General features: G+C 51.9%; 1 long non-coding RNA gene across 1 annotated transcript; it reads left to right on the top strand.

The window, feature by feature from the left end:
- Positions 1–450: 450 nt before the first annotated feature.
- Positions 451–9,475, top strand: LOC136319821 (uncharacterized). The gene is made up of 3 exons (XR_010728227.1): positions 451–664; positions 9,243–9,326; positions 9,432–9,475. It is a non-coding gene; the product is annotated as an uncharacterized lncRNA (long non-coding RNA).
- The last annotated feature ends 3,590 nt before the right edge of the window (positions 9,476–13,065 follow it).

Below are 13,065 nucleotides of genomic sequence, written 5' to 3'. Positions count from 1 at the left end.
GAGTAGCTGCAAAGTCGGCCTTATGGTATATAATTTTAAAGAACTGACTCATGTGCAACCATAAGGGTGCAAGTTTGGCAGCCACAGGTCTAGTTTGGGGAGTCTCTAACCGGTCTAGCCCTCCTGGGGGCTACGCTGAGCTCTGAACCTGGCATCCCTTGAGTGGGGCCGAGGGGGCCCCTTGAGAAGAGCTGTTGCAGCAACAAGATTCTCCAGAAGGCACCCTGGGGACGACTGGTGGTCATTCAAGGTGGTTGAACTTGCCTCTCTGGGACAGCTGGCCCTGCCCCTTCTGGCTGGGCCTTGCTCCCGCAGGGACGCAGGCACGGCTGCGCTGTCAGCAGGCCTGGGGTGGGGAGCCAGGTGCCCTCTGCGCTGGCCTCCAGGCCTGGGGAGCCCGCCAGGCACTCCAGAGGAAGATGTGGTGGAGCCAAGAGAATGATCAATTCCCTCAGGACAGGGCTGCCAACCAGGAGGGTCACCCAGGAAGTGGCTGGCTCCTGCCCCAGAAGCCCAGGCTGGGGAGCTGTGAGGCCTGTGGCCTCCTCTGTCCCCTGGGTGCTCACTGAGAAGACGAGGCGTCAGCAAACAGCGCCCTCCCTTCTGGGCACTGCCCCTGTCCTTGGGGTGGGCACGTAGAGAGGCCTGTGCCCGTGAGCTGAAGGTCAGTGTGCTCAGCAGGCACGGCGGGTGGGAGGGGTGGAGGGCAGAGGGGAAAACTGGGCTGACAGTCACGTATGCTGATGTCACCGGTCACTCCGCCTCCCCGAGGTATCGCTTTCCTCATGGTCAAGCCTCAGCTGAGTTCAGAGGGGCAGTCACGTCCCATCCCTGGCTTGGCTCTTGGGCTGCTCACCGCACCGCCTCTGGGGCTGCTGAGGTCAGGGTGGCACTAACCAGCACTGCCCAGTGTCAGCGCAGCTCTGACGGTGGCGACGGGGAGCCCGGGAGGGGGAGAGTGGCAGGCACAGGTGCCTGGGGGCTGGGAGGGGCCAGCTACTGGGAAGGTGCCCCGGGGCCTGCGGGGCCAAGCTGGGTTCTTCTCACAGGTGAGAAGTGGCACAACTCCGGAACTCTCCCTCTGCAGGGGACAGAGCCCCGAACCACAGACAGCCCCCAGTCTGAGAGAGGGGACAGAGCCGTGCCCTTGGGCGTCACCAGGCTGATGGGAGAGGCAGACCTGTTCTCAGGGAGCCTCCAGCCCAATGGAGGAGACGCAGTCCCGGTCTGCAGACACAGGGGTGGGGTCCGAGCCAAGTGTGGTGGCAGCAGTGGTTGGGTCCCCTCCCCTGTTCTCCCTTCCAGTGTAAGCCTTCCAGGTCACCCAAAACAGACCCTTCGGAGGCTCCCTTCCCCAGACAGTGGGGGGACCCAGCAGGAGCCCCAAGCGTGACCACCCACATGCGAGGGGAGGGGCTGCCAGAGCCCGAGTGCAGACGGACAGCAGCGTCCCTATGTCTGAGTCCGTCCTCAGGGCTGGGTCCAGCAGAGGGAGCTGACAGCCAGCAGGAGCTAAGGCAAACTGTCCCTGACCCCTGCGATGGCCTTGAGGAGCTCCCGCTGCCCACCCAGCGTGGGGCATTCAGCCAGTGGCTGGAGCTGGAGTGTCGGCAGCATACACGGGGACCCAGGCCTCCTCAGCCCACCCCGGTAGCTGCTGCTGCCCCACAGAGACTCCTCCGCAGAGCCACAATTCTCCCCTCTTCCAGGCCGGCCCAGACAGTTCTTCCTACTGTCCCCAAGGGTAGGTACTAATGCAAGGGAGCAAATTCTGCTCCTTTGCTTACTACAATAGTTCTATGACTCCGGGCAAGTTACACAATCTCTCTGGGCCTTGGTTTCTTCGTCTGTAAAGTGGGCTGCTGCAGAGAGAAGGTGTGTGAAACACGCCTGGCACACAGTAGGTGACCGGTTAGGGCTGCTCCCTTTATCCTCACTCCATTCCTCTCCCTGAGCTGAGGTGGAAAGGCTGGGGGTGGAGAGTGTGCTGGAGGGAAAGCCAGCCAAGGGCAGGGGGCGTGAGCCAGGGCAGCTCCCTGTGCAGAGGAGAGTTGAGTGGGGTTCGGGGTGACACTCCCTCTCAGCCCCTAACGCAGACACATCAAACTGCAGCCAGAATGGGGTAAGGGGCACGGCCCCACTGGCTCTCTGCTTATCACCCTGCCTAGCAGCCTCTTCATTCACGTGCTCCTGGACTACAGGTCCCCCTGGAGAAGTTACTGGCCTTCTGCCACCCCTATAAGTGCGGAGGTCTCTTCGTGGTACGCAGGACTCTGGGTGTTCCCTCTCCTTCCTACTCAACACATTTACAGAGTACTTAGCACGTGACAGACTTTGTTCTAGGCACTAGGAAGACAGCAGTGAGCTAACCTGTCAGAGGTTCCCGACCTCATAGAGCCGGCATTCTAGTAGAGGGTTAAGATAGTAAACAAAATAAGTATTAGAAGGTGTTGCATGTTCTAGAAAAAAATAAAGAATAAATGGACGATAAGAATGTGAGTATAAAGGAGTGATGAATTTTTTTAAGTGAGAAAGAGAGAGAGAGAGAGAGACAGATAGGAAGGGAGAGAGATGAGAAGCATCAACTCGTAGTGGCAGCACTTTAGTTGTTCATTGATTGCCTCTCATATGTCCCTTGACCAGGGGACTCCAGCCAAGGCAGTGACACCTTGCTCAAGCCAGTGACCTTGGGGTTCAAGCCAGAGACCATAGGATCATGTCTATTACCTCATTCTCAACCTGGCTACCCATACTCAAGCTGGATGAGCCTTTCAGTCAAGCCAGCAACCTTGGGGTTTCGAACCTGCATCCTCAGAGTCCCAGGTCGCTGTTATATCCAATGCGCCACCACTGGTCAGGTGGGAGTGATGAAGTTTTAATAGAGAAGTCAGGGAAGGCCACACTGAGAAGATAATATTTGAATAAAGACCTGAAAGGGGGAACTGTGTGCATAACTGTTTCCACATTCCATGAGAGAGAATAGCATGTGCAAAGGCCCTGTGGTGGTAGAAGAACTGGCTTGTTTGAGAGCTAGCAGAGAGGCCATCATGGGATGAGCAAGAGGAAAAGTAGTAACAGATGAAGGCAGAGAGGTAAGAGGGACCAGATCCTGTAAGGGTTGGCAGGCCATCGTCAGGATTTTGGATGCAGAGAAGGGCCCGGGGACATTTCCTTTACTCTGATGGGCAAAGAGACAGTACGGAACTGCGACCTGTTCTCTGCTACTTTTTCAAATACATTCAAAGAGAATCAGGTCTCTGAGAATATGGGGTCAGCAAGGCCTTGCCTACTCTTTTTCCACTTGGAGTCTCTTGTAGGATGTCACTACTGGCTCCTGGGTGGCATTTCTGCGACTGAGCCATATTACAAGCCTTACACCCCAAATATACAAATATTGGATAACCAACACCTTCAGAGGCTGGACTGTGTCAGGAGTCCCACCTCCTGAAACTCAGCATCTTATCTGAGGTCCTTCTCTCTCTTCCCTGGGCCACACCAAAAAACCACACCCCTTGCCCCTCACCCCCACAAAGGGCGGTAGGTGGGCTTGTGGCCTTCAATGGAATGACCCTCACCTTAGGCAATGGTGGGGACTGACCTGGAGCTGAGCAATAATACTAATGACAGTGACAACAATAGCAGCAATTCACATTTATCAAGCATTGACCATGTGCCTGGCTCTGTCCTAAACATGCCCTTGCATGATCTCATTTAGTTCCAGAGGCCTCTGTGTGCCAGTTGAGGGGACTGGTAAGGGATTTGTCTGGGGGCTTCTGCCAGGTGCCCGTCATGGGTGGGGGGGTGGAAGGCTTGCAGGGCCTTGGTCCAGGACCACCCCCTCCTGTTGCTGCCCTGAAGCAGCCGAGCAGAGGGGTTCAGCCTACGGTACCCCCATCTCCCGTGAGACCTGGAAGAAGTAAGTCAAGTTCCAGCCCCACCCTTCAAAGGAGAGGCTGGGTCCTGGGGTTGGGAACGTGAGCTGGGACAGCTGGGGATAAACCTGCCCCCAGATGCTGCTTCAAGAAAACTGGGGGTGGCTGTTAGTGCTCAGTGTTCCCAGGGCATGCCGGTACTTCCCTGGTCTGCCATGGCCACTGTCGCCCACCCTTTATGTCTGGGCTGGTCCCTTGGAAGAGGCGCTGTCAGTTGGGACAGCCCCAGCCTCCCCGCCCAGGCTGAGACCGGGTCTCCTGTCTGCAGAAAAGAGACCTTGGGACCCTCATGTCCAGAAGAAGACCCCAGAGAGTCTTCTTTTTTTTTTTTTTTTCATTTTTCTGAAGCTGGAAACAGGGAGAGACAGTCAGACAGACTCCCGCATGCGCCCCACTGGGATCCACCCGGCACACCCACCATGGGGCGAAGCTCTGCCCACCAGGGGGTGATGCTCTGCCCATCCTGGCGTCGCCATGTTGCGACCAGAGCCACTCTAGCGCCTGAGGCAGAGGCCACAGAGCCATCCCAGCGCCCAGGCCATCTTTGCTCCAATGGAGCCTTGGCTGCGGGAGGGGAAGAGAGAGACAGAGAGGAAAGCGCGGCGGAGGGGTGGAGAAGCAAATGGGCGCCTCTCCTGTGTACCCTGGCCGGGAATCGAACCCGGGTCCTCCGCACGCTAGGCCGACGCTCTACCGCTGAGCCAACCGGCCAGGGCCCAGAGAGTCTTCTAAAGCCCACACCTTCCCGATAGAGGAGGGGACAGCAGGGTCCTCCTTGCTCCGAGCCTGCTCACTGCAGCCTCAGCCTCCCTCTCCAGGGCCAGCGAGGCTGCCTCCCTGCCCGCCGGCCCGGCTCGGGGCAGGTGGGAGGACAAGAGGCAGGAAAAGTGCAAAGGAGCAAAGTGCTCTGCAAACTGGGGTTCCACACACTTTCACCCCCTTCCCCAGCTGGGTGGCTATTCCCCTCTGAACCTGAAGGCCTGTGAACCATACCTCTCACCCCGCACAGCTCACCTTCCCTTTGACTGGTAGTTGTTCCTGCACCTGGCTGACCCCCGAGCGTAGGGCCAAGCCCGGGGAAAGCAGGACTTGGGTGTGAGTCTGCACCACACAGGGCCTGAGCAGAGCCAGTTCTCCTTCCTGACACTAGCAGGACAGAGTGGGGGAGGGGTGGGCAGTGAGGCTGGGGGGGGGGGGTGTTTAGAGAACAGTAGGAAGAACCCAGCCTGGGTTTGCATCCTGGCTCTGCCTAACTGCTCCTGCCTCCTGTTTGCCTCCTTTTGAAAAGTTTAAGGGCAGTGATGCCTTTGGGGACTTGTGCTTAGGCTACGCCATCAGACCAAGGTTCTACGTGACTGAGAACTCAGAGCTGGCCAGGCGGCAGGACGCGCTCCTGATAGAGGTTGTGAAATTGGCAGAGGGGAAGCCTGCGGAAGCAGCCAGCCCCGCCTCCTCTGCACGTGCAGCCTTCACAACCAACCCCTCGCGCGCGCGGCAGCCAGGGGTGGCTAGATCTTCGTGTATCTCCTCCAAGGCAGGAGCTGGGTCATATTCCATTGTGTTCCCAGCGAGACCTGGCCCGCAGCCTGCCATAACACTTGACCGTTGAACAAATTTGGCTAAGGGGAATGGGTCCTTGCTCCTGTGGGCACTAGCTGGAAGTGACTGTGGCTTTGTCACTGTGAATGCTCGCTCAGCAGAGAGCCCCAGGAAGTGAGCCCATGGGTGATGGCTTTCCTGAACTCCAGGAAAAGAAGGATCCAGAGGCTTTATACTTTGGATGGTGTCGAGAAGTGCAAGGCGGGGAATTGGAGGCCTTCCCAAGTCATCATGGCCAGCGCGGGGGTGGGGGTGAACCCCAGGTGGCACCGGGGGTGGAGAGGGTGCTGAAACAAACTCTGTTTTGAAAGTCCTTATTCAAAATCTGGTAAAATGAACTCTTGGCCTCTGACCAGCCTGTGGCTCACCCAGCAGAGAGAGAGAACGGTGGGGCAGGAGGGGTGCAGGTCTCAGGGATAAAGACCACAGGCGGCAGTCTTTCTTCTAGCTTTGTTGGAGCAGGACATAGGCCCAACTCTCCCTGGAAGCGGGACAGACCAAAGCAAAGAAGAATGGGCCGGTCACAGTAAAGACAAGCAACATGAGGCTAGAGCAGGCCACGTTCATGAGGCTAAAGTCCAGGGCCTCAGGGCGTTTCAGCTCTGGAGAAGTCTCCCTGCCATGCAGAGGGCAGAGCGCCGAGTCGGGCCCACCGTGTTCTCGTGCTTAAAGTGGGGAGGGTGTAGTTGGGATGACAGACTTCTGAGCTTGAAGCCAGTTGCTTGGGAGTTACTTAGCAAGTGCCTTAATAGGTAAGGAAGACGGACTGACCAACAGACAGACAGATTGCACCAGAACCCCACTGCAGACAAATAATTTTGTCTATTCACACAACATGGAGAAGTGGGTTTGGTTACTACCAGTTGGCAGATGAGGAAACAGAGGCTTCTGGAGGTTAAGCAATTTGTTCAAAGCCACGTAAATAGAAGCCGGCAGCACAGGGTCCCAGCTCTGCTGACCACAAGGACCAGGGATCGTCTCTCCAGACCCTCCAGCGAGTCTGCGTAGAGCGAGGGATGCCACGTTAACCCGCCGTGGGTCTCTCTCTCACCAGGAAGCAGGGCTGCTGGAGGTGGGAGTGCTGAGTTTCCGCCAGGAGCGTGACAGGGCTTGTTGGGATACTCTTGTGAGACTGGCTCCCTGACAGCAGCGGGGACACCCTGTGGTGACAGCTGTTGAATGAACACTCGGAATTCTCTAGAGCTTGCCTTAGGGCCCTTGTCCTTGGCCTCATCACCCTGGACATTTTTATCAATGGCTTGAATGGAGGCTTGAGAGGCTGCCTCCCCTGCCTGCTGATGAGAGGACCGGGCTTGGCAGTACAAAGAGGACTTGGGTCTGTCTGCCAGTGTCTGCAACAAGGGGGAAGTCCAGCTCGAGCGATCGGCAGCAGGCAGGAATGACAAAGTCCAGCTCTGGGGTGCAAACAAAATCCAAGTCAGAAGGCACATGGGTATTGATCCTCCAGAGATGCTGGCACATGTATGGAATGGCTACGTGCAAAGGTAGTCCCAGCAGCGCAGTCTGGAATGCTGCCCAGGACTGGGCACAACCTGAATGTCCACCAGCCGGGATGGGTGAAATACCCCGCGTGGATCCACATAGCGGAAGGCCATGAGCTGATACAAAACCAAGCAAGGGCTTACACATGATAAGAAAAGTTCTCCACGATAGATGGTTAACAAGAAAAGCAAAGTACATGACTGTCCTCTGACAGGGTAGACTGTGCTTCACTGTGTACAATCAGAATGTGTGTTCATGTTTGTGTATGTATAGATCAGCTCCAAAGGATACACAAGAAGCCAAGTAGGTGGTTGGGATCTTGTTTTACACTGTATATCTTTTGTGCATTTATTCTGTTCCATATACGTGTGTGTGTGTGTGTATGTGTGTGTGTGTATGAATGTAGGGAGGAATGAACGGAGCAGACCTCATAGCAATTCTATTGAAGAAAACCTGGAAGTTTGCTGACCATAAACTCACTGAGAATTACTTAAAAAAGAAAAAAAGCAACTGTAATGTGAGGTTATATTAACAGAAGCATTACACCCTGGATGAAGGAGGTGTATGTCCTGCTATATACACTCTGAGCTGTTCAGGCTGTACCCAGAGTGTGGGTCTTCTCTGAAGGAGCCACGTTTGAAGAAAAACACTGGTAGCTAGGTCAGAATTCAGGGGATGGCTTGGCTAGAGTGGAAATGAGATGGAGGGGGAAAGTTGGTGGACAGGGACATGCTGAAGATATTGTATCACTGAAGGGCTGGCATGCGGAAGCAGGAAGGACCTGATTATTTTATTTTATTCGCCCCAAAGACTAGAACTCGGATCAATAGTTTGGAAAGTACAAAGAGATGAATTTTGGCCTCAGAAAGACCTTTCTAATCATTAGAACTGAATAATATAATATAGTATAATATAATAAACATATTATATAATTTAACAGTATAATTAATTAGAAGTGCTTTCTACAGGGATGAGCTCCATGTCACTGGATATATTCAAGTAAACACTGGTGACATCTATCTAGGATGTTGCAGAGGGCATTAATGGAACCACCGGGACCTGTATTTTTGGCCACACTAATCAGCCTATTGAAGCTTAATTCCTGTCGTCAAAGTCTAGAAATCTGTTTTACTTATTTATTTTTTACCACAGACACAATTGAACTACGTGTACTCTGGTTCACAGTATAGTATCGTCATTGGCCTGTTCAAAACCCCCTTTAATGTTACTTTTTCTTTTATTTTTCTCCTTCACTCCTGATCTCCACTCCTAGTCCCGTTATCCCCAACCCCCTGCCCCAAGACCCTCATTTTACGCCCTTACGTACTTACGTAAGTCTTGAAACACGCATCTTCATTGTGTAGCGGGCTGTGTTGTTTTCTGCATGTTTGATAATCTATATCAATGGCTTTACACTGTAACTCTCCTCTGTTTCTTACTTTTTTCATCCACCGTTGCTGCTAAGACCTGTGCATCCTTGTATGCGCACCGGGCTTGCTCCTGATAGCCACTTAGAAGGAAGCCGCCACATCTTACTTGTTTACTCCTCCAGGGATGAACACTGAGGCTGCCTCCCAGTCCCCACTACCCTAAATGTTGTTGTCATGGCCATCCTGCACATGTCCTCTTTCTGCCTTGTATGATCATTTTTTTTCCAGGTTATATACCTATTGGTGGGATTTGGAGGCTTCAGGGGATATGCGTACTTAGTTTCACTAAATACAGTCAGACTGCTGCTCTCAGGTATGCCTGTTTATCGCACTTTGCTTTCTTGTGCTACATTGATGTTGCATATTTTACAAATTGGAGACAAGACTGTCCACCAGCAAAGAGATCTTGACTACCTCTATTGCGATACTCATTTTATTGTGATTGTCTGGGACTGTACCCACAGTATCTCCAAGGTGTGCCTGTATTGGTGTATCCTCTCACCCTCTCACCACAGGAGAATCATCTCCCCACACTGGGAGATGTGCCATTCAGCTGGGTATAGAGAGGTGCACTGTGGTTTGAAGTATGAACCTCTCTACGTCTCTCCAATAACTAGTGAGTTTGCCCATCTGTTCATATACTTAGTCATTACCCTTCCTCTTTTGTGACAAATCTATTTTCATATATTTTGCTCATTATTTTCTGTTGGATGTCCTGTCCTTTTCTTATTGATTAACAGGGGGCTCCTTGACTACTTTAAATTTTAATTCTTGGCAGGTTTTGAAGTTGTCTCTTCTCCCAGTCCAAGAATCTTCATCTTAACAGGTATTCTAAGGATCCGCCAGGGGCAGGAAACCCCAGGTAGGTACATGCCACCTAAGACCATTTCTAATTCTGCCACTGCATGCTTTTAATATTCTGGGGCTTTCTGAGGAGTTTCCTTGCCACTTTTGTGCGGGAAAACAGGTCTCAGGAAGGATGATGGCAAAGAAGGGTCACAGTGAATGTGGACATGGAGTTGGGGCACCCCCGCCCTGCACCTTGATCATCTTTAGCAGTGTGTTGTGTTGTGAAGATATTCATGGGATGTAGCCCAGGCAAGCTTGTGAAATTCTTCTGGAGATGATACATAGTTCGACTGGATAAAGTCTAGAATATCTCATTGTCCAGAAGAGATTGTCAATGCCCTGGAATTTTCTCAACAACAGAAGCTTAACTCTTTTGTCCCTGCAGAAGTTCCCAAATTGGACTGCCAAATTTTAAACATTTCTCCCATTAAGAAGCAGTGGCAGGACGTCTGTGCCTGTCCCCTTGACTCTGGGTTGGCTTTAGTAGCTTCTTTGTGCCCAACAGAATTTAATAGTGCCTGACCTGTGGTGGCGCAGTGGATAAAGCGTCAACCTGGAAACACTGAGGTTGCCGGTTCAAAACCCTGGCTTGCCTGGTCAAGGCACATATGGGAGTTGATGCTTCCTGCTCCTCCCCCCTTCTCTCTCTCTCTCTCCCCCCCCTCTCTAAAATGAATTAAAAAAAATTTAAAAAAACCCCACACGTATAGCCTGACTTGTGATGGAGCAGTGGATAAAACGTGAACCTGGAACCCTGAGGTTTTGCCGGTTCGAAACCCTGGGCTTGCCCGGTCAAGGCACATATGGGAGTTGATGCTTTCTGCTCCTCCCCCTCCCCTTCTCTCCCCCCCCTAAAATGAATAAATAAAATTAAAAAAAAAAAAGAATTTAATGGAAGTGATACTCTATGATGACTTCTGAGGCTAGGTCAGAGAAGGCCCTGCATTTTTCTGCTTAGCTCCTTTAAAAATACACCCTGGAGGAAGCCAGCTGCTATGTAAGATGTCCAGCTACCCTGAGATTGCCATGCTGGTGAGGACATGGAGAGGTGCTCGGTCAACAGCACTAGCCAGGCTCCCAGCCAATGACCAGCAGCAACTGCCAGCCATGTGAGGGAGCTGGCTCGGATGCCCAGCCCCAGCTGACATCTGACAGCACCGTGTGAGAGACACGGTGAGAACTGCCCGGCCGAGCCCTTCCTGAATTCCTGACCCGCAAAATCACGGGACAACAAAATTGTTATTTATACCACCAAATTCTGAGGTAATTTGTTATGCAGCAATAGTAACCACAACAATCTCCTGGTACACAGCACGTGTAATTACTTTAAATTTTTGCTGATAACTCTAATACATGTAGCCTTTCTGGGTCTGTTTCTATTGTCTATTGTTTCTGCCGTTTTTAAAATTATATTATCTGACACTTTGTGTGTGTGGGTATTTTTGATTATGTGTTGGACATTGTATTTAAGGACTTGTTTGTAGAAATAACTTTAGTCCTAGAATGATGATACTTTCCTTCAGAGAGGATTCTCATTTGTGTCTGCCAGGTGTCCAGGTCATTAAACAATTTTAAGGACTGAGTGATCGGAAACTGAACTGTCTACTTCTGGTTCATTCTTAAATTCTAGGGTACATCCCTTCTGGGAGGTGCTTTCTTAAAAAGAGAGAGTTCACTAAATCCCATCCCTGGATAAGCCTGGAACTCTAATCCATGTCCTTTTAGTCCCCCAAGGCAGAACAACAACAACAAAAATTGCTCTGCTTTTTGGACTCTTAGCTGACGCCTCCCAAATGGGCAAATCCCCTCAGGGGGGAAAATGGTCCCAAATGCCACTCTTTCTTCTCCAGGTCTTAGTCATGATCCAGAAACGTTTCACTATCTTGTTCCTCCCTGAGGGCTTCAAACAGATCTTAAAATATTTTCTCCAGTCGTCCTCAGTGGGAGCAACGGCTAAATCACTTAGCCTGCCATTACTAACTCTCATTTACTGAATTCCTTAAATATCAAAAACATCAAGAAGTATGAAGTGATGTCCTTTAAAAATCTTTGTAAAAACTATTATCACACACTCTCAAACCTTCTTAAACAGAGATCGCGCATGATCCAGTTTTCCCCCGAATACTCAGCCTCCCCATGAGGAATAATACCCCCTACTGTGACTGAAACACAGCGATGCCCCTGGGGGCTGGTGTATACCATTTCCTTTGCCTTTACCCCAAGTCACTCAGATTGATTTAATTTTTTAGGTCTTGGGTTTACTTTTTATCGTTTGTGTCTTCACCACCTGATACCGTTTGCTGTCAGTGAAAATATTCTCAGTGATCTTTTCCCCATTCTGATTTTATCCCTTTCATACACATGTAAATTAGATAACCAAACATACTAGAACAGTGTAGAGCAGGGGTCCCCAAACTACGGCCTGCAGGCCGCATGCGGCCCCCTGAGGCCATTTATCCGGCCCGCAGCACTTCCAGAAGGAGCACCTCTTTCATTGGTGGTCAGTGAAAGGAGCATAGTTCCCATTGAAATACTGGTCAGTTTGTTGATTTAAATTTACTTGTTCTTTATTTTAAATATTGTATTTGTTCCTGTTTTGTTTTGTTTTTACTTTAAAATAAGATATGTGCAGTGTGCATAGGGATTTGTTCATAGTTTTTTTTTTATAGTCTTGCCCTCCAATGGTCTGAGGGACAGTGAACTGGCCCCCTGTGTAAAAAGTTTGGGGACCCCTGGTGTAGAGGTTAAAGAGCATATTCAAGTAGGGGAAAAAATCAGTGAGTGCAGTTCTACAGTTTAGTTGTTAAACTCCTGCCGGATGATTGTCAGGACCATCTTGACCCGGCTCAGAAGCCTTTTGATCTTGGGTGTCAGGCCGGATGGTAGAGGTCGTCAAGTGGGCAGACTCCGGAGAAGTTAGGTGCTGCCTCTGCACTTGCCCTGACTTCAGCACCCGCCCTGGAAGAGGGAGTTCGGAGCACAAAGCAGCGCTCTAAAGCAGATCAGAGCTTTGGCCAGCGCTAGGCTGCCTTCTCTTTGTTTCTGAGGCCCCACCCTGTCTCCCGGCCAAGGAGACGCAAGAAACCCTGGCAGAGAACGCTGTTCCCTGCTGCCCTGCCGAGATGACCACTTCATGGAGAGCAAGGGAGGAAGGAGGAGAAAAGTGAAAAGAAAGGTCCTCTTTCAGGCTTGAGACGATGTGGAGTGGCTGCCCCACGGCCTGCCAAGAGCTGACTCACGGGGCTGGGACAAGGCGCTACAGGTGCACCCAGGCCTGCGGACAATGGGCGCCTGTTGCAACAGCGCCACACCCGAGACGGACCACCGGGGTCAGATGGAGCCGGTCTCTGAGGGAGTGTGGGTGCTGGAAGGGCAGATGAGAGAAGGCCTGGCCTGGGAAGCTGTCCTTGTTCAGCTTCTCCAGGGCCTGGCTCTGAGCACTGACAACCCTGGGGACCCTGTGATTTCATGACCGAGGGACAGGAGCACTGGACCAGGCATCCAAGGACCTGGGGGTGGGGTGCCCTCTAATGTGGGCTTCGTTCCTCATCTCCCAGCTCTAAGGTTCCCATCTGAGTTGCCACTGCTATGCTCTGTGACCTCAGAGAAGGTGCACACACTTACCAAGCCTCATTTTACCCTCTCTGGGTGACTCCTGTGCCTTCAGTATCCCTTTAACTCTATACTGCCCTTTGAAGTCGGCATCAGCGTTAGTCCGCCTTTGCAGATAGCCCTGCGACGCACAGATGAGA

Source organism: Saccopteryx bilineata, chromosome 1 (assembly GCF_036850765.1).
Source record: "Saccopteryx bilineata isolate mSacBil1 chromosome 1, mSacBil1_pri_phased_curated, whole genome shotgun sequence".
Classification (NCBI taxonomy): Eukaryota; Metazoa; Chordata; class Mammalia; order Chiroptera; family Emballonuridae; genus Saccopteryx; species Saccopteryx bilineata.
The sequence above is the reverse complement of the archived record's forward strand: the minus strand, read 5'-3'. Positions and strand labels throughout refer to the sequence as shown.